Source organism: Nomascus leucogenys, chromosome 4 (assembly GCF_006542625.1).
Source record: "Nomascus leucogenys isolate Asia chromosome 4, Asia_NLE_v1, whole genome shotgun sequence".
Taxonomy (NCBI): domain Eukaryota; kingdom Metazoa; phylum Chordata; class Mammalia; order Primates; family Hylobatidae; genus Nomascus; species Nomascus leucogenys.
The window spans coordinates 134,655,544-134,678,001 of NC_044384.1; the positions used below are offsets into that span (position 1 = coordinate 134,655,544).

Sequence of the window (22,458 nt, forward strand, 5' to 3'; positions counted from 1 at the left end):
GGAGATTACAAAGACGTTCAAGCAGCAGGCAAACTGACTGAAGCCCACTATTCAAAGAAGAGTAAGTAGATAAGAGGAGCCTCCATTCAGGAAGAAGAAATGTAGTCCCTGGGGAATTGACATAAGGTCACTGGGATCTTTTAAGTGACCTTCTAAGGTAGGAATCTGAAACAGGGGATTGGGATAGAAGACTGGGGCTAAATCACAGGGAGCAATCAGTTACATTAATAATGTCAAGCGGCCAATTACCTATTAATCTAAAGCTCCTTATGTGGGTCTTAGTGTGTGTGGTGAGGTTGAACCTACAGGCAGGCAGTTAGGTGAACTTTCATACTAGGAGAACTTAAAAGACATGTCTAGCTGACAGTTAATTCACCTTTATCCAAAAACAATCATCTCCCTTCTCAATGATCAAGACATTCACCAATTACTCCCTTCTCTACTGTATTAGACAGGGCAGGCTAACTTCCTCAAATGTAATGGCTCCAACACAACACAAGTGTGTGTATTTCTTTCTCCCCCCCGAGAGAACATACTAGGACGGGGGCTGGGAGTGGGATCAAGGAGCTCTGCTTTATATAGTCATTCAGAGACCCAGGCAGATGATGACTCTGTCATTATCAACCAAGGGAGAAGGAAATAAAGTATGGGAGAAGTTCATGTGAGCAGCTTTTATAGGCCAGGCCTAGAAGTGGTATAAATCACTTCTGCTCGCCTTCAACTGAAGAGAACTTAAGTCACACAGCCACACTTAAGTGCAAGGAATGATGGAAAATGAAGAAGAGCTGGACATCTATACCCTAACTATTACGGAAAAGGAGAAGAAATTGTGGTCAACAGTTTGCAGTCTTCCAGTCATACCAACTTCGGGTAACAACATCAGGGACTCATGGAATATAAAGGACTAAAAAGAAAAACACTTAAGAAAGACGGAGAGACTCACTTCCAAAACAAACCACATCTGTAGAATTAAAAGACTCATGGGAGGTAACACTTCTAAGTCACCTTCATCAATGTTTCAGGAAACACTGAACTGCTGTGATTCACTTAGGTTGACAGTTCCATACATTTTATCCTCTGCAGACTACATCTCTTTCCAAATTCTTAGACATAGCCATTGGCTTGAAATTTAATGTTATTTGCACTTGTACTCTGCCTGGCCTTGTTTTCCAAATTTGGCAAAATGCTTCCGTAACTCTGACCTTTTCTCAAAACACTGCAGTGAGATTAAGAAAACGTTTGGGGCTGGGCACCATGGCTCATGCTTGTAATCCCAGCACTTTAGGAGGCTGAGGCGGGCGGATCACGAGGTCAGGAGATCGAGACCATCCTGGCCAACATACTGAAAGCCCGTCTCTACTAAAAATACAAAAATTAGCCGGGAATGGTGGTGGGCACCTGTAATCCCAGCTACTTGGGAGGCTGAGGCAGGAGAATCGCTTGGACCTGGGAGGCAGAGGTTGCAGTGAGCTGAGATCGTGCCACTGCACTCCAGCCTGACAACAGAGCAAGACTCTGTCTCAAAAAAAAAAAAAGAAAAAAAAAGAAAACATTTGGGTCTGGTCCTCAGTCCTTGAATGCTGAGATGTTGAATGTAAACAAATTGTTTTTGGTCTGCCTCCACAAACCCACCCACATTATCTAAGGGAGACTGAACAGTAAGTATTATTAGTATCCTACAGTCTAATTACAAAAACTGACTCAACTACCTACAGGTCTTCACATTTTGCTCTATAATTATACAACTGAATTATTCCTAAACTTGGTGGCAGATTGCTATACTCAAAGTATCTAACAAAAATAACCAAAAATTCTAAATCTAAAATCTAAGTAACAGAAACAAAATATAAAACTCCCTGCAAATACATATACGTATATAAACTTAAGTTTTAAATCCTAACAACTTCATTTCTTTCATTTAGTAAAATCCATTCTGAAAATAAAATATAATCATCAAACTTCAAAATAATGAAAATATGGCATGTATGATTTTGTCAAATATTACCTATTAAATGTAATAATATTACAATTCCTTGCTTCATATGGGAATATTCTAACTAGATATGTGAAACTTTTTATAGTGCTATTTTTCACCGAATAGGAAAATATAGACATTGTGAAGTTCACGGTAAGGTATCACTGCAGTATTTTTAGATGTGGCAAATTTTGCTGAAATGTAATTTTTTTTTCTATCAAAAAGACCTTGCAAAGCTCCTGCAGAAAACTGCCCAAGCACAGACCACAGATTTGGCACATGACTTACCTTATTTATAAGTGTGAGGCCACACAGTAGAAACATGAAATCACAGAAATCGAGAGCTAAAAGATAACTGAAATTTGCCATTTCATGTTACTCCTTCTAGGAAATTATACCTTACACCTTCTAGGAAATTATTTTATGGGAATTGCCTGACCCCCTTTTCACATTTGCTAAAAACGTTTAGAGAATCTTCTTCTTTCTACCTCTGTAAAGCTCTATTTCTTCTGTTTTATTGAAAAATTGTGAGCTATTTATGAGAATTTACATGGAAATAATAAAAATATACATGATTTCTTCATAAAAATTAAGTAATTCTTTTTAGGTAACTGTGTGGATGCTCTAAGTCATGTTGACAGAACTAAGATGAGAAGCTTAAAAAATGACAAAAGTTTCATTTTTAAATTACCTCATCTTTCCAAGAGAAATAAAAATATTGTGTCAATACAATTATCTTCTATGGAATTTCCAAACTCAGACCTTTGCAACAAGTACTTAGATGTTACTTGTTATGGTAGTGAGGCTAGGGCCTTCAGGCAACATCATTATCCTTCCTATAAAAACAGAAAACAAAGGTTCACTGCCAAGGCACAGGCTCGAGTTACTTCAGGTCAGCAATTCAAAAATTTACTCTGTGGTAAGGTCTAGTTTTCCTAGGGAGGCAAGATTAAATGCCAGATAAAGGATTCACTACTTGACAATTAGAGAAACTTACGCCTACCAGCTGATAATGCCCTAAAAGAGGCAATTCAAAACAATTATATCAATTATCTAAACTGCATAATACCTTACTCTGCATAATACCTTACCTTTTAGCAACCATGAAACAGAGAAATGAGAATGAACAATGAAAGAAAAATTAAAATCATTTGTATTCACTAAAATTACTTAGATTACTCATCCTTATTACTTTCTTTAAGACACATTTCTTTTATTCAAAATTTTAAAAATAAAGAATGATTTTAAAATGTATTAATTTCATGTAGGGAACTGAGCACTTGTTATTAGGATTTACCTTATGTTGGCAAGTGTACCAACATTTTTATAAAACATAAAAGTAAATAATCTTGCAAATTTATATTTCTACACTATATTATCTGGGCAAGAATCTTATGGACTTGCTTGGGATTCTATTCAAGTAGCTTAAAAAGATGTTCATGGAAGTATTACATTTGGTTTTCCCAAATGGCTTCAGGCTTATTTAAAAGCATCTTGAAGATAAAAGAGGTAGCATTTTCTTTGCTTGCTGGGTGGTCGAAAGGTTAAACCTCAAATTCCCAGTGTGGGAAAATCCCAAGTACTCTAAGTGAAATGTTTTGATGCTTAGTAAATGTGTCTGTGTGGAAATACACACAGCTGAAGACAAGCTAATAGTACTTCCCTGGCTGAGATCAAAGTTTTTAGAAGTTGCTAGATAAAGCAACTGACCATTTATAATTTTTAAGGCCTCTAATTGTACAATGATAGTTACCAGACTATGGGAAGGGTGAGTGCGGGTCGGGGAAATGAAGACAGATTGGTTAATGAGTACAAACATAGTAAGATAGAAGAAATTAAATTCTAGAGTTCAATAGCACGGTAGGGTGACTATAATAATAAAATTCATATATTTCAAAATAGCTAGAAGAGAAGATTTGAAATGTTCTTGACACAAAGAAATGATAAATGTTCAAGGAGATGGATAACCTAAATACCTTGATTTGATCATTACATACTGTATGCATGTATCAAAATATCATACATATCCCATAAATACATACAAATATTATGTATCATGTTAAAAAACAAAAAAAAATTTAAGTCTCTACTTGTATTATTATAGCAGCTTACATTATAGGGTTCTTTACAAGTTTATAAAGTACTTTCACATACATCATCACATTATTTGATTGAAAGATGATATAAATGAAAGTCGTTTTCACCAGAGGCAGTATAGCATAGTCGTTCAGCGTGTAGACCTCCTCTTTTCCTGCCTATTCAGACTTTGGTTCAGCAATACTGCCCTGGCCCTACCAACCTATTTTTTTCTCTTCCACTGTATACTTCTCTTCAGCATGCACACGTTGCTATTCCTCCCACCTTAGAAAGTGCCCTGTCCCATGTCTCTATTTAGCTACCTTTGCTCTCCTCCCTGCCATTTTTCTCCTTCCCTTTACAGCAAGGCTACTGGAGAGTGTTGTTTACATTTCCTCTCATTCTTTTTTGATCTTACTCCAGCAAGGCTCTCTCCTCTACCATGCCACCAAAACTGCTTGTCAACGTCATCAATGACCTCCTTGTTGCTAAATCCAAAGGTCACTTCTCAGTTTTCCTCTTATACCATTTGACACAGTTGGTGGCTCATTTCCCCTTGAAATAATTTATTTTCTGTTTCTAAGATTTCACTCTCTTGCTTTTCCTCCTATTCCTCCGGGTATTCCTTTTTGGTATTTTTGCTGGTACTTCCCAGCTACACTGCCCTAGGGCCAATCCTTGGACCTCCTTTCCTCTTTTTAATCTGCAATTACCCACATGATGATCTCATCTAGCCTTCAAATGTTATAAATATGCTGAGAAATACAAAATTTGTCTCCTGCATTCCACAATATAAATTCCATGAATGCAGGAATTTTTTGTTTACTTGGTACACTTTAGTTTCCCCAGTGCCTAGAAGAGTTTTTGGCTTCTAGCAGGCTCTCAAATATTTGCTGAATAAATGAATAAGTGAATGTGGGTGTAAAGCTTACAATAATTGTTAAATGGTGATTCCTTTAAAAATTAAAATATAAAAAATTAAAACATAATATTAAAAAACCAATACCTATGTGGTACTAATACTGTAGTCGACTTCAGAAAAATACCAGGTGGGGTGGGCCATGTAATAAAACATGTTCAATGAACTTTTTTGGAATAAAAAATTTTCTGATACTGATTTTTCCTCAAGTTTCAGATGTATATAAAAAACTGTTTAAATGTTATTTGTAACCAACTGAAGACCAGAAACAGGATGCATGACTTTCAAACTACTAGAGGGAGAGAAATAATAAGAAACTGGACCAATCTAATGCCAGGTGATAAAGTAGTAACACATGCTCATAATAATACAGCAAAAATAAATGCAAACATGTTCTCAATCACAATAAATAGGATAGGTTTAAACTCCCCCACTGAAAAACAGCAACTCTTATACTGTGTTTTTTAAAAAGCCATAAAAATGTCCCCTACAAGAGTCACAGTTAAACATTCCCCAGAATGTTAAAAAATACATGGAATTAAGAGTCAAAAGCATTAAATGGGACAAAGAAAAACTCACCAAAAAGATATTACACACATGAACTAAACAGCTTAAAATTACATAATGGAAAAACTGTTAGAGAATGTCAATGAAAATTTCTCAATTCACAATCATGGCTGAGACTTGAATAGATCTCAACTAGAAATGGACATATCAAATAGAGAAGACAAGTAAGAAAAAGGATCTGAGTAACAGAATAAGGTGCTTGTTAATTTTGTTTTTAATAAACAGGGACTACATAAACTGACCATTTATCAATCTGCACAAAAGTATCAATAAAAATAGAAATTATATCAGTTTAATGAAATATTAATAAAGTAGTATATTTTACAGTAGTGAATAAATTAGAAGTACATGTGTCAATATGTATAAATTTCCTAAATATAATATTAAATAAAATATATACATTACAGAAGGACATATTTTTAAAATTTACAAAAATACGTGTATATTGTTCAGGGATACAGCACTTGTAAGAAAACTGCTCATTACTTACTACATGTAGAAGTAAATTTTAGTGTACCATTTTGAAAAATAATTTTAAGTTTCTATTAAAATTTAATACCTATAGACCCAGCAATTCAGTATTTGCATGTACTTAAGATCCCTGGATAGTCACTGCAGCATGTTTCCAATAGTGAAAAAATAGAAACAATCAAAATTTCTAGCAGCAGGACAATGGTTAAATAAATTATGGCACACCCATGGAATAGTTTGTGCCTATGAAAAGAGGTATGGTAGATCTACAGGTGCTACCACAGAAACAGTCACCAGATACACACTAGGGTGAAAAAAACAGGTTGTAGAAAAATGGGTAAAAAAACAAAAGTTCATGTCTTATACGAATATATGTATGTAAAGATGTGGATAAATTTTGGAATGGCGTATTATTTTTTAAAAGGCAAGCAGACATATATTATTAGTGCAACTGTACAAAAGAGTAAACTTAATCTATAGGGGCCTTCAACAGGGTCACACAGGCAACAAATGGGTCTGGGACCAGAACTTCAGTATTACAACACATAACCCACAACTTGGTATATTGGAATGAAAGTATATGGGTTTTGCAACCCTTCTGGCCTATGTTCAAATGCCAGCTTCATCCCTTCCTAGTTAGGTTACCTTGGGATAAACAACTTACTTTCTGCAAACTTTAGCATTTTCAACTATAAAGTGGACAAATAAATACTAAGCCCACAAACTGTAAAGATTAAATGAAAACTACATGCAAATACTGCCTTTTCCCTTGGCCCACACAATCAAGAGAATCTACCTCTTGATGTACTATTAACTAGCTAGGTCTAGAAATAGTGTTTGGCTATTCAACTCCAGGCCCAAAGTTTATAAATATCTAGAACCTCTGTGGCACTATAAGTTAGATATTCTCCAAATATGTCCAAGGAGATAAAACTATTCCAACTGCCTGGCTTTTTCTTGTGGGTTTCACTGCCTCATGCTCTACCACCCTTCCCTCAGTCTTCCTGGCTCAGTGTCCCAGGATACGATGGAACACTAGGCATAAATGGGTTAAAATTTTTACTCGAAGAGTATTGTTTAGAAATTTAGTCTCTTCATCTAAGAGAAAAGTCTGAAATGTTCCCAGTCTGAAATATTCAGTTACCTATGAAAGAACAGAAAACGGCTGACATTCAAAGAAATGGAGTAAGTTATCCATCCCCGAAATACAGAACTGTGTACTGTTTATTTGCATGGATCCATAATAAGCTCATAAATTCCCAGCACATTACAGAGTATATGCACCTAGACCAGGTTCAAAGACAGGTCGGGTGCATTGCTCACGTCTAAAATCTCAGCACTCTGGGAGGCTGGGGTGGGAGGATCACTTGAGCCCAGGAGTTTGAGACCAGCCTAGGCAACACAGTGGCAATCTGTCCCTACAATTTTTTTAAAAATGTATCAGCTAGGTGTGGTGACGTATGAGGTAGTCCCAACTACTCAGGAAGCGGAGGCAAGAGGGTATCTTGAGCCCAGGAGGTTGGGGCTGCAGTGAGGGGTGATCACACCACCATACGCCAGCCTGGGTGACAGAGTGAATCTCTGTCTCAATAAAATAAAACGAAATAAAGAAGTGGTAGTTGTGGAGAAGATTCAATTCAAAATCTCATCTTGAATTGTAGCTCCCATAATTCCCATGTGTCATGAGAGGGACCCAATGGGAGGTAACTGAATCATGGTGGTGGGTCTTTCCCGTGCTGTTCTTGTGATAGTGAATAAGTCACACCAGATCTGATGGTTTTATAAAGGGGCGTTCCCCTGCACACGCTCTCTTTCCTGCCTCCATGTAAGATGTGATTTTGCTACTCCTTTGCCTTCTTTAAGGCCAGGGAATTTCTATTTCATTTTTCTATTGTGTTTCCTTTTTCTTATTAATTTGTAGATCTACACATTTAGGATATGTAGTCCTTGTGAGGGCTATGTACTATAAGTATCTTTTTCCATTCCAGGACTTCTTTTTATTTTATTAAATATTTTAAATGAAGTGAAATGTAGTAATATTTTCCATTCTAGGTTTTGCTTTTTATCTTGATTCGAACATCAAAACATATATATTCCTCTAAATATCTCAAAGTTTTACTTATCACATGTAGGATTCTAATCCACCTGGATAATTATGACATGAAGAAGGGATTTTGGTTTCCCCCATGAAACACTTTAACTCATCAGGCCCTACTATCTTGTGTATCAGTTGTTCACTATTTGAAATCTACTTCATTGTAATTTCTTTTAAAATAATAATTATTGTTCTTATATACAATCAATGGTTAAGAACTGCTCTCATTTTTACTAATTTCTTTGTTCTCCATTCCTTCTTGAATTTCACCCCTCTTTATGTTAATTCATTTCATTTCTTCCTGATACGCACTCTTCAGTGGTTCTTTCAATGATGATCTGATACTGGTAAACTCTCAGTCTCTTATGAAAATAAATTTATTTTGTTCTCATTCCTAAATAACTTACCGAGGTATAGAAATCTAAGTGGCAGTTATTTTCTCTCACTTCTGAAGATATAGCCCACTGTCCTCTGGCTTCTGTGTGTTGCAATGGATTAGTCTATAAAACAGGCCAACTGCAGTTCCTTTGTAGGAAGTCTGTCCTCCCTCTCTTTATCTTTGATTTTACAGTTTCACGTCAATGTGACTAAATATTTTTATTTATCTTGCTCAGGACGTATAAATCTGAAGATTAATGTCTTTGTTCCTTCCTGGGAACTTTTCAACCATTATCTCTTGGGATACTGCCTTTCTCATTCTCTCTCCTCCTCATCTGTAACCCCTAATAGATGAATTTTGGACTGTCTCAGCCTATTTTCCACATTATAAAAATATTTCATAGTATTTGACATACCTTCATTTCTGTGTTACATTCTGTGCAGTTTCTTCAAAATTATCTTTCAGATTATTAACTGCTGCTACAGTTGTTATATGCTGTCTAGCCAACCTGGCCTCCAATGGCTATATTTACATTTCTAGAAGTTCTATTTGATTCTTTATAGCAATCTGCTCTTTTTCATGCTAATTTTTCACTGTATCTTCAATCATTTTGAATATACTTAATTTACAGACTCAACCAAATTATCCTATTATCCAGTTGTTAGGAATCCAATCATTCAGTTTACTGACTCTTGATCACAGAACTTCATATATTTTGTACTTTGGATTACAAGCTCATTCTCATCTAGATTTTATCCGTAGCAATCACACATGGCCAGTGTTAAGGGCTTTTCCTTCCAAAGAATTTTTGCTTTTCTTTCTGCCAGCTATGTCTGCTCCTTCTCTGCTTGGGTAATGTAAGTTCTAACCCTGAACCCACATGAGGTGGTATGGAGCCATGTGCATACATTCTCAGAAGAGTCTTCTTTCCTACTCTGAGCCCAGGAGGAAATTTGCAGGTTTCACATCATCAGCTTATACCAGACATAAGATTTTTTTCCGCGTTCATCCTTTTGATGAGAATTCTGGTGTTAGGTAGGTGGCATCTCACTTCCAGCTTCCCAAGGTCTAGTTTTCTGTCCGCACATGAGCACTAAAGTCCAAGTGCCTAGAATTCCATGAATCATGACCCCTCTCCTCCCCCAAGTAAGTCACAGTTCACACACCATTGCAGTTATTAGTTTCTTCTTTATTTCTGTCCCTGGCAATTTCCCTCAATTTCTTATAAGTACAGTGTGGTATTTAGTTATATTTAAAAAACTCTTATGAATGATTCTATATTACCAAAACCAAAAGGACAAAACATTTATTTTATCAAATAGGTATTTGTTTGTAAACGCTTAAACCATGTTTTTCCTCTGCTCTCAGACCAACACAACAATCATCACAGAAAACTTCTGTGACCAAATGTGAGGTATGAGGTTCTCCCCATCACCAAGCAATCAATCAGTTCTGCAGCAGCCACCAACTGGGTGTCCTCCAATCAATTCTGACACTGTGCACCTGGGGATACTGCTAGACCTCACAGGTTAAGGGCTCAGTTCCCGATTACCTTCTTCAGTGAAATTTATAAGTCCAGGCCTCCAGAACTTCTGACTGACTAGCTTCAAGTTGGGGTTCACGTGATAACCTCTTTGGATTCAAATAATTTACTACAGCAGCTCAGAGAACTCAGGGAAACTTATTTACATTCATCGGCTTATTATAAAGGACACTGCAAAGCATACAGATGAAGAGATGCTATGGGTTGGCTGTGTCCCCACCCAAATCTCATCTTGAATTGTACCTACCATAATTCCCACGTGTCACGGGAGGGACCCAATGGGAAGTAACTGAATCATGGGGGCGGGTCTTTCCTGTGCTGTTCTCATGACAGTGACTAAGTCTCACGAGATCTGACAGTTTTATAAAGGGGAGTTCCCCTGTACATGCCCTCTTGCCTGCCTCCATGTAAGATGTGACTTTGCTTCTCCTTTGCCTTCTGCCATGATTGTGGAACTGTGAGTCCGTCAAACCTCTTTCCTTTATAAATTACCCAGTCTCGGCTATGTCTTCATTAGCATCATGAGAACAGACTAATATAGATGTGTAGGATAGAGTATGGGGAAAGGGTCACGCAGCTTCCTTTCCATCCCAGGTATGCTACCCTCCAGGAACCTCAACATGTTCAGCTATCTGGAAACTCCCAAACTCTGCCCTCTTGGGTCTTTTTATCGGGACTTCACTGGGGACTTTTTATGAGGCCTTTTTATGAGGACTTCATAAGCATGACTGAAACATGGACAACCTGTTGAAATGTGACTGGATAAAAAAGGTATGATCTAAACCCAGCAGGCCTGTCTGTTCAGATTCTTCTTGACCTCTCTGTGCAGCATTCCTTTCTCCAGGGTATGGGGCAGATGTTCCCTGGAATGAGAGTCTTATGCTCCTCAATCAGATTAGAGTCCTGCTGTGGGCAGGTGAAAGGCAGGAAGAAGAAAGAGAAAGAGAGTCTGTTTACTGTATCAAGGACTACGGTAGTTACGAACCACGAACTGTGGACAAAAACATACGTTATCTATCTACCTCATAACATCAAAGTATTCCATAATTTATTTTTGAGCATTTTCACTTCGTTTAAAAGTCACTTTCTCAACACAATAGGCTTCATCTAACAAAGACTAGCAGATACCTCCCATTATTCATTCTCCAATTTTCCTTTAAAAAAAAAAAAAGAGCCCTGGTTTTTGGCCAGACATATGAAATAAAAGTTACCTTTTTCAGGCTTTGTTGCAGTTAGACAGGGCCACTTGACCAAGTTTTGGCCAGTGAAGTACAGATAAAATTGTTTTTTGAGAATTTCTGGAAGGCCAATTAAAACGTGTTCCCTTAGCTCCAGGAGCATAGGTAAGGAATGGCAGCATGATGATTTTCATTCACGTCTCCTGACCCACCCCTAGCCAACTGCTCTTTATAACACCTGCTTTCACTGATTTCAGCCTATGTTATTTCCTTAATCACTACAATCTCTGAGCCTGAAGCTGCTGTAGAGGCCAACTGCAAGGAGAAACAGGCAAGGAGGTCACTGTAAAGGTAGGACATGTGGAAAGGGAGAAGGAGGAAGATCTGTATTTTCCCAAGCACAAGCTAGACAACCACAAGAAGACTCACATTGCTTTTGGACTAGGATGTAGTACTGTGAATCACTCAATCAATATACCACAATGTTTTCACCAATTTTTCTAGGTTACATTCCTCTGATCCCTCTGTCTCTAGTGCTTTGTTTTTCCAAAAAAATATTTTAAATTCCTAGGGAGCTACTCTGCTCTCCTACAATTATGAAAACACTGCTGAAGAAGATACTTGAATTACACAGTACCATCTAAGAATGCTACTTTCTCTGTAGATCCTAAGAGACTGCTTCCTGAGTAAAACATCACCAAAATATCTGAGACATGTTTTTATGACTTCTGTATTAGCCTGTAACCAAACAATACACTCCTACTACCTGAGTAACTTCTGCTCTTATATATCTGACATTCAGAAAATGAACTTTCAGGTTCATATCCTTCCCATTTTGACCACTCTACTGAACATCAACGTTCAACCCAATCTACAGCTTTAACCACGTTCCAAATTCTGCTGTGTGAGAGGTGTGGGTATAGGAAGAAAGACACAAATTGTTGCTCTCCTATCATTTGCTAGCAAAAGGCAAGAAACTTAAGTGTGCCTTCTTGCCTAAAGTTTTAGAAATATTTACAAACAACTACTATAATTCAGAATAACTTCAGGATTTTAATTATTTGGTGACATATATGTGGGCTATTTTTCATAGTTTACTATTTAATGCACATTAGAACCCAATATTTGTACTTACAACTCACAAAATTTAGAATATTGAATCAAAGTATGACGGATATATTTTACCTTTCTCTCCAAATAGGATGTCTTGACTTTGATTTGTTAAGTTCATATTATAAGAGAGTTGAATCAAAACTCTTACTTGACTTTTATGATGATCAACAAAGCTGGCGGACAGAGAGAACCAGACAGACATATTTGATAGCACATCTTCACAGTACTGGACCAAAAGGTTACTAAGTGTATTCTTTACTATAAGAACATAAAATCCTAATGTGGCCCATTTATTTGGATAGAAAGCAGTCTGGAGGAGGTCATGTGACAACAAAGATTGAGTCCAGAAAGGAAGTAATGTTTAAGACACACTGATCTCCATTCACCACAAGCCCTAGTCCAAAACCTGCCTATCACTGTCCTTATGACTATATTTTTAAGCTTGATGATAGTAATATCTCAAAACCTTTCTCAATCTCCTGGGGACAATGTATGTATATGGACAATTACAAGTAACCTCTTATTGTGAGATTAGTAAGAATAATTTTAAAGCAGTTGGAAGGGGTTTAGATGATATTATTTTAAAATAACTAACTTTAATAGGTTGGAGCTAGCTTAAACTGTGCCTAAATTATAAGGACCTTTCTGATCCGATGTGAAGCCAGTTAGAAAAATCACTTTGAATTGCTACCAGCAGTTTAAACCATCTATTATATCCCTTTGAGGAAAAGGCACAATCCAAATATCTCACCTAGTCAATACTTACAGTGTCAACTGGATAGGTATCATCCTTACCACAGAGGAAAAAAGGATTGTTTCGAAATTCTTTTATATACACTTCCTGTACTCTAAATTCTAGAAATGGAGTTTGAGTATTAAAATGCTTAAAAGACAATTAATTAGAAAATAGGAAAAAAAGCAGAAAATATAATTCTACTTTTCTAGTTTAGAAAAATAACTCTTTAATGAGCAAAAACACTACTATGCTATAGTAGCACTACTATGCTAACCAATAAAACAATTCACCACTGAAGTTCCATATTTTACTTAGCTTACATAATATATCAGTACATCAGAGAACAAAGCGGTAAGGACTTACTTAAAGAGGAAAGGGAAGAAAATAATAAATCTAGAAAATCCTGTTTAGTACACAAATGACTAGGCATTTTCTTTAATGCTAGATAGATAATGCCATAAATCGAGCTTGTTCGATTTTTTAAACACCTTTTTTCTTTATCACAAGAGTGTTTACATAAAATACAGTTACATTCTCAGCATTTGGCACAATTACAGGAAAGCAGTGAGATCTAATATTATCTAGTTAAAATTTGTCTATCAAGTTTAAACAAAAATAACAAAATCTGCATTGTATTATAAGTTTGGTGCATTTGCTGTGTAAGTTAAATATTGCATCATGGGTAAAAAAAGTACTAATTAGATCAGATTACTAAGGTTTATACAAATTAAAAAAGAGATAACATCAACAACTTATAAATTAGAATAGTAAAAGTTGTGACCATGTAAAAACTGCATTTCAAGAGCAAGTTAAAAATTACTTTGATTGTTAAAAAGCTCATATTGAGCCTTGCAATTACAAAACATGAACAAATGTAAAGATTTCATGGTTGTCTAGTTTTTTAAAGTGGCTAGGTCAATCCTCCACTTTCCCCCAAACCTCTATCATAGTTACTCCACATATTTCTGTATCTTGCTCCGAGAAGATGACATCACCTCCTATTTCACAGAGAAAATGGAAGCCATCAGGCAAGAAGAACACCTTCAACTACTTGCTACTAAGCATATATACAGTGTCCTTGTATCCCATCCTCCTGTCATAATGGAAACAGCATCCCTCCTATTATCTAAGATTAAACTCTTTCCTTGTGCTTTAATTTTTATCTCCTACTCCCACCTGGGTCCTTCACACATCAATTATTCTCTCTTTCCTTTAAATTTAAACTTCTTTTTTCCATCAGCATTTAAACACGATCGAGGGTCTTCCATCTTAAAAAAAAAAAAAAATCAATTCCACGTCCCTTAGGCTACTATCCTCTCACTTCTTCAGAGCCAAATTCTTGATATGGCTGTCAACACTTACCTCACTTTGTCCACTTTACCTTTTCTTCACATTTACTCAGCTTATCCAACTGTAATCTGATTATCACCTCCAATGTCTTCACAAAATCACCCATGACTTCCTTGTTGCTAAATCCAATGCACACTTTTTGTATTTCTATTTCAGTTGACCTCCTTGGGTAGCTTTCAGTATAACTGACTGCTTCCTTTCTGAAAGTACAATATTATCTTTTTTTGACTTCCATGGCCCCCCTGACTTTTTTTTTTTTTAACCTGTCTTGACTCAACTTTTCAGCTTTTGCAGACTTTCTTTTCTCTGCCAGTACTTTAAGTCATGGATGCTCACCAGATTTCTCTCCTTAGATGCTTTTCTCTTCTCATTCTACATATTCTGAACAATGTCATCCATTCTTATGGTTTTTAATACGTGATGATTCCCAAATCTATTTCTATAGTAAGGATTTCTCTTCTGAGCTTCTGACCTATGCATCCAAGTGGAAATTTACCTTCAGCTGTCCAAAAGACACCTTGATCTATTATACAAGTTACAGATTTATCATCTATGCCCATTATTCCCAACGTGTTTTTTCTCCTGAAGGCCTAGTCTCAGTGAATTGCAGCAAATCCACTCAGTTGCCCAAGACAAGAACTTGAATAACACCCTTGATTCTTCCATTTCCCTGACCCCTAAAACCCTAGAATTTTCCATTTATTATTTTCAGACAGAGGTTGGTCGCTGGTAACTGAAATCATGGAAAGTTAACCTGCAGATACAGAGGGACTACTATATATAATTTTACATGTGCCACTATCTAAAAGTAAGAAAAACATTAAAGCATTTGACCAGCCACTAATACTGAAGTATTAGTGTATCTAATTAGTATCTAAGGATGACTCCAAAGAAAACGAATTTTTTTTCTCATATGTTTATGGGGGATAAGATAAAAATACATAATCTCTGCATTTGCTATTTCATGAAACTGTAAGTTACTAAATTCACCATTAATGCTAAAGCTACGATGACTCAGTATCCAATCATTAATGCTTACAGGTAACACAAGGTAAGAGACATCTATTATTTTCCCCTTCTGTTAGGGTGTTTAGATGATCTTCTGATCTCCATAAAGTCCATTGCAAATTTGCATGAATGAAATGATTCTGTAAAAGCAACATTCTGAAAGAACTATAATAATGAGAAAAATTGCAATTTATTTCTTGATTTTTTAATTAATTTGGTCATTAAATAAAGATTTATTAAAATCTCTTGAGAAACAAGACTTGTATGTTATAGCGTAATGGATAAATCTTCCTCAAAGAAGCTTTAAAAATTCAAGGTTAAAAATATAATGGGGCCAGGCACACTGGCTCATGCTTATAATCCCAACACTTCGGGAGGCTGAGGTGGGCGGATCACCTGAGGTCAGGAGTTCGAGACCAGCCTGACCAACATGGAGAAACCCCGTCTCTACTAAAAATACAAAAATTAGCTGGGCGTGCTGGTGCATGCTTGTAATCCCAGCTACTTGGGAGGCTAAGGCAAGAGAATCACTTGAACTTGGGCGACGGAGGTTGCAGTGAGCTGAGATCGCGCCATTGCACTCCAGCCTGGGCAACAAGAGCGAAACTCCATCTCAAAAAAAAAAAAAAGTAAGAATGCAAGATGATGGATACCTTCATTAGCCTGATTTAATCACTCAACAATATATACACGTATCAAAATATTACGCTGTGCCATAAATATATAAAATTATTTTACAGGGTTAATATCATTGTTTAATGATCCCAAATGTTTTCTTTAATCTTTGGGTAGAAAATAGCATTCATGTCTCAAAAATCACTAGAGATAAATTACATATTCAATCTGCAAGAGGGCAGCTACATATTACTTAGTACTTATAAAATAGTCCAGCCCCCAAATTATGTATGTATAATTCTATATATAGGATTATATGTGAGAATCAATTAAGAAGTCATATTAAACCCAAATATTTTATAGAACTGAAAAGTAATCTCTACTCAAATCATTGTATGTGACTCTATTAGATGGTCAGGCCATTATAAGGCATCCAGACTCTCGTGGACTTGTCATGAGGTGATTGAAGAAACTAAAAGAGGGGATCAGCTATTTAGCTTCTCATACAACAATGCTATTCCACATAGAATTAGCTTATCTTCAATTTCATGTCTATTAACTTCCCTCACTATAAAAAACTGGGACTTTTCTCCATTTACAGGCATACTTTGGATATACTGCATGTTCAGTTCCACAGCACCATATATAAAACAAATATTGCAATAAAGCGAGCCACATAAATATTCTGGTTTCCCAGTGCATATAAAAGTTATGTTTATGCTACAATTAGCCTATTAAGTGTGCAACAGCATTATGTCTGCAACAGTACATACCTTAATTTAAAAATACTTTATTGCTAAAAAAGTGCTAATGATCATCTGAGCCTTCAGCAAATCAAAATTTTTTGATGCTGAAGGGTCTTGCCTTGATGTTGATGGCTACTAACTGATCAGAGTTGTGGTTGCTGAAATTTGAGGTGGCTGTGTCAATTTCTTATTTTTATTTATTTATTATTATTTTTTTTTGAGACAGAGTCTCGCTCTGTTGCCAAGGCTGGAGTGCAGAGGCGCAATCTCGGCTCACTGCAAGCTCCGCCTCCCAGGTTCATGCTATTCTCCTGCCTCAGCCTCCCGAGCAGCTGGGACTACAGGCGACTGCCACCACGCCCAGCTAACTTTTTGTACTTTTAGTAGAGACGTGGTTGCACTGTGTTAGCCAGGATGGTCTCAATCTCCTGACCTCATGATCTGCCTGCCTTGGCCTCCCAATACTGGAATTACAAGTAAGACAACAATGAAGTCTGCCACATAGACGGACTCTTCCTTTCGTGAAAAAACAATTTCTCTGTAGCAGGTGATGCTGTTTGATAGCATTTTACTCATGGTAGAAATTCTCCAAAACTGGAGTCCATCCTCTCAAACCTTGTGTATTAGTCTGTTCTCATGCTGCTAATAAATACATACCCGAGACTGGATAATTTATAAAGGAAAGTGGTTTAATTGACTAACAGTTGCACAAGGCTGGGGAGGTCTCACAGTCATGTCAGAAGGCAAATGAGGAGCAAAGTCATGTCTTACATGACAGCAGTCAAGACAGCATGTGTAGAGGAACTCTCCTTTATAAAACCATCGGATCTTGTGAGACTTATTCACCATGATGACAACGGCATGGGAAAAACCCGCCCCCATGATTCAATTATCTCCCACTGGGTCCCTCCCGTGACACGTGGGGATTATTACAATTCAAGGCGAGATGTGGGTGGGACAGAGAGCCAAACCATATTACTCCACCTCTGGGCCCTCTCAAATCACATTTCAAAACTGATCAGTCCCCCAAAGTCTTAACTCATTTCAGCATTAACTCAAAAGTCCACAGTCCAAAATCTCATCTGAGACAAGGCAAGTCCTTTCTGCCTATGAGCCTATAAAATCAAAAGCAAGTTAGTTACTTCCTAGACACAATGGGGGTACAGACATTGGGTAAAGATACCCATTCCAAACGGGAGAAACTGGACAAAACAAAGGGGCTACAGTCCCATGCCAGTCTGAAATCCTACAGGGCAGTCAAATCTTAAAGCTCCAAAGTGATCTCCTTTGACCCCATGTCTCACATCCAGGTCACGCTGATCCAAGAGGTAGGCTCCCACGGCCTTGGGCAGTTCTTCCCCTGTGGCTTTGCAGGGTACAGCCCCATTCCTGGCTGCTTTCATGGGCTGGTGTTGAATGTCTGTGGCTTTTCCAGGTGCATGGTGCAAGCTATCCATGGATTTACCATTCTGAGGTCTGGAGGATGGTGGCCCTCTTGTCACAGTTCCACTAGGCAGTGCCCCAGTGGGAACTCTGTGTGTGGGCTCTGACCCCACATTTCCCTTCTGCACTGCCCTAGCAGAGGTTCTCCATGAGGGCTCTGGCCTTGCAGCAGACTTCTACCTGGACATCCAGGCGTTTCCATACAACCTCTGAAGTCTAGGCAGAGGTTCCCAAACATCAATTCTTACTTCTGTGCACCCAAAGGCCCAACACCACATGGAAACCTCCAAGGCTTGGGGCTTGCACCTTCTGAAGCAATGACCTGAGCTCTACATTGGCCCACTTTGGCCATGGCTGGGACACAGGGTACCAAGTCTCAAGAATGTACAAAGCAGCAAGGTACTAGTCCCGGCCCATAAGACCATTCTTTCCTCCTACGCTTCCAGGTCTGTGATGGGTGGGGCTGCTGTGAAGACCTTTGACCTTGCCTAGAGAGATTCTTCCCATTGTCTTGGCGATTAACATTTGGCTCCTTACTTATGCAAATTTCTGCAGCTGGCTTGAATTCCTCCTGAGAAAATGGGTTTTTCTTTTCTATCACATCATCAGGTTGCAAATTTTCTGAACTTTAATGCTCTGCTTCCCTTTTAAACATAAGTTCTAATTCCTAACCATATCTTTGTGAATACATAAAACTGAATGCCTTTAACAGCACCCATGTCATATCTTGAACACTTTGCTGCTTAAAGATTTCTTCCAACAGATACCCTAAATTATCTCTCTCAAGTTCAAAATTCCACACATCTCTAGGGCAGGGACAAAATGCCACTAGTCTCTTTGCTAAAACATAGCAAGAGTCACCTTTGCTCCAGTTCCCAACAAGTTCTTCGTCTCCATTAGAGACCAACTCAGCCTGGACTTTACTGTCCACATCACTATCAGCATTTTGATCACAGCCATTCAACAAGTCTCTAGGAAGTTCCAAACTTTCCCATATTTTCATGTTTTCTTCTAAGCCTTCCAAACTGTTCCAGCCTCTGCCTACTACCCAGTTCCAAAGTCACTTCCACATTTTTGGGTATCTTTACAGCAGCACCCCACTCTACCAGTATCCACTTACTCTATTAGTCTGTTCTCACACTGCTAATAAAAACATACCCGAGATTGGGTAATGTATAAAGGAAAGATGTTTAATTGACTCACAGTTCCACATGGCTGGGGAGGCCTCACAATCATGGCGAAAGGTGAATGAGGAGCAGAGTCACCTCTTACATGGCAGCAGGCAAGATAGTATGTGCAGGGGAATTCCCCTTTATAAAACATCAGATCTTGTGAGACTTATTCACTATCACAACAACAGCATGGGAAAAACCAGCCCCCATGATTCATTCACTTCCCACTGGGTCCCTCCCATGACATGCGGGGGTTATTACACTTCAAGGTATGACTTGGGTGGGACACAAAGCCAAACTATATCACCTTGCCACTGCTCCATCAACTAAGTTCATGGAATATTCCAAATCTTTGTTGTCATTTCAACAATGTTCACAGCATCTTCACCAGGATTAGGCTACATCTCAAGAAACCATTTTCTTTGCTCATTCATAGAGGCAAGTCCTCGTCTGTTAAAGTTTTATCACGAAATTGCAGCAATTCAGTCAAATCTTTAGGCTCTATTTCTGATTGTAGTTCTCTTGCTATTTCACCACCTCTGCAACTACTTCCTTCACTGAAATCTTGAATCCCTTGAGGTCACCCATGAAAGTTGGAATTAACTTTACCAAACTCCTACTAATGTTGATACTTTTACCTCTTCCCATGAATCACAGATGTTCTTAATGGCAACTAGAATGGTAAATCCTTTCCAGAAAGTTTTCAATTCACTTTGCCCAGCTCCATCAGAGGAATCACTATCTATGGCAGCTATAGCCTTACAAAATGTAATTCTTAAATAACAAGATGTGAAAGTCAAAATTACTCTTTGATCCATGGACTGCAGAATGGATGCTGTGTTAGCAGACATGAAAACATTGATCTCCTTGTAAATCTCGATCTGACCTCTTTGGTGACTATGTACATTGTCAATGAGCAGTAATATTTTCAAATGAATCTTTTTTTCTAAGCAGCAGGACTCAACAGCGAGCTTAAAATAATCAGTAAACCATGCTGTAAACAGATGTGTTGTCATCCAAGCTTTGCAGTTCCCCTAACATAACACAGGTAGAGTAGATTTAGCATAATTCTTAAGGGCCCTAGGATTTTCAGAATGGTAAATGAGCACTACCTTCAGCTTCAAGTCACCAGCTGCATCAGCCCCTAACAAAAGGGCCAGCCTATCCTTTGAAGTTTTGAAGCCAGGCATTGACTTCTCTCTAGCTATCAAAGATCTAGATGGCATCCTCTTCCACTAAAAGGCTGTTTCACCTCTATTGAAAATCTGTTGTTCAGTGTAACCACCTCATCAATTATCCTACCTAGATCTCCTGGATCACCTGCTACCCCTTGCACATCATCATTTCCCACTTCACCTTGCACTTTTATGTTATAGAGATGGCTTCTTTCCTTAAGTCTCATGAACCAATCTCTGCTAACTTCCAATTTTTCTTCTGCAGCTTCCTTACTTTTCTCAACTTTAAAAGAATTGATGATAGTTGCCCAGGCGCGGTGGCTCACACCAGTAATCCCAGCAATTAGGGAGGCCGAGGCGGGCGGATCACGAGTTCAGGACATCAAGACCATTCTGGCAAACACAGTGAAACCCTATCTCTACTAAAAATACAAAAAAATTAGCTGGGTGTGGTGGTGGGAGCCTGTAGTCCTAGCTACTCGGGAGGCTGAGGCAGGAGAATGGCATGAACCTGGGGGGCAGAGCTTGCAGTGAGTGGAGATCACGCCACTGCACTCCAGCCTGGGCGACAGAGCGAGACTCCGTCTCAAAAAAAAAAAAGAATTGATGATAGTTAAGGCCTTAATCTGGATTAAGCTCTGTCTTAAGGAATGTTGTGGTTTGGTCTTCTACATAGACCACTAAAACTTGCTCCATCTCAGCAGTAAGGCTGTTTTGTCTCCTTATAATCTGTGTGTTCACAAAGAGCAGTTTTAATTTCCTTCAAAAACTTTTCCGCTGCATTCACAACTTGGCTATCTCTTTGCACAAGAGACCTATCTTTTGGCTTATGTGGTATTTCAACATGCCTTCTTCATTAAGCTTAATCATTTCTAGCTTTTGATTTAAAGTGAGAGATGTGCAACTCTTCCTTCCACCTGAACACTTAGAGGCCATCCTAGGATTAGTAACTGTCCTAATTTCAGTATTTTTGTGACTCAGGGAAAAGGGAGCCTGAGGAGAGGGAAAGAGACTAGGGAAAAGCTGGTTCATGGAGGAAACCACACATAACATTTATTCTTTGCTGTCTTATATGGGTGCGGTTCATGGTACAATTACAACCGTAAGGTCAAAGACAACTGGTCACAGATTACCATAACAGATAAAATAATAATGAAAAAGTCTGAAATATTGCAAGATTATCAAAACATGACACAGAAACATTAAGTGCTCATATAATGTTGGAAAAATGGTGCCAACTGATTTGCTCAATTCAGTGTTGCCACAAATCTTGAACTTGTAAAAAATGCAGTATCTGTGAAGCACAAGAAAATGAAGCACAGCAAAACGTATGCCTGTATGCATCTGGCAAATTCTTCAATATTCTGGGAAAAAGCAAACATATCCTCACATCTCAAGAGATGCTGCCTTGAGAAAAGAGGCTGGAAAAGATACACTAAAGGAAACTTAATAATGTATGACTATTTGCGATTATTACAGATAAGAAAGAGATAAAAAATTTGTCTAACTAGTTTTCCACTTCAGAGTAATACTCAAATATGTTGCTTGAAGCTTCTTAAGGCGAACAAATCATAAAACAAGAACATGTCTTCTGTACAATTAAGTAAAATAATGAAGTATGTTAAGCAATCTAATCGTTTTTTTATTCTGGGCATGAAAAAAAAGGCAGTTCTAGAACAAAATTTTTTCCCACTAACAAAAATAATGCTTTAAGGCTAAAACTTTGGAGTTCTAATCAGAATCATCTCTTTATAATATATATAAAGGTCAAAGCCATAGTTGCTAAAAATTAGCATAGTTGCTAAAAAATTTTGGCAACCCAAACTTGTACAATTAAAATAAATACAGTCCCACGTGATCTGATCTCCCAAAGCCTGGAATTTTGACCTTTACTGAA

At 37.7% G+C, this 22,458-nt stretch overlaps 1 protein-coding gene across 3 annotated transcripts in view; it reads right to left on the reverse strand.

Moving 5' to 3' along the window:
- The window catches only part of MICU3 (mitochondrial calcium uptake family member 3), a 94,227-nt gene that overhangs the window by 67,673 nt on the left and 4,096 nt on the right, over positions 1-22,458 (reverse strand). The window lies entirely within an intron of this gene.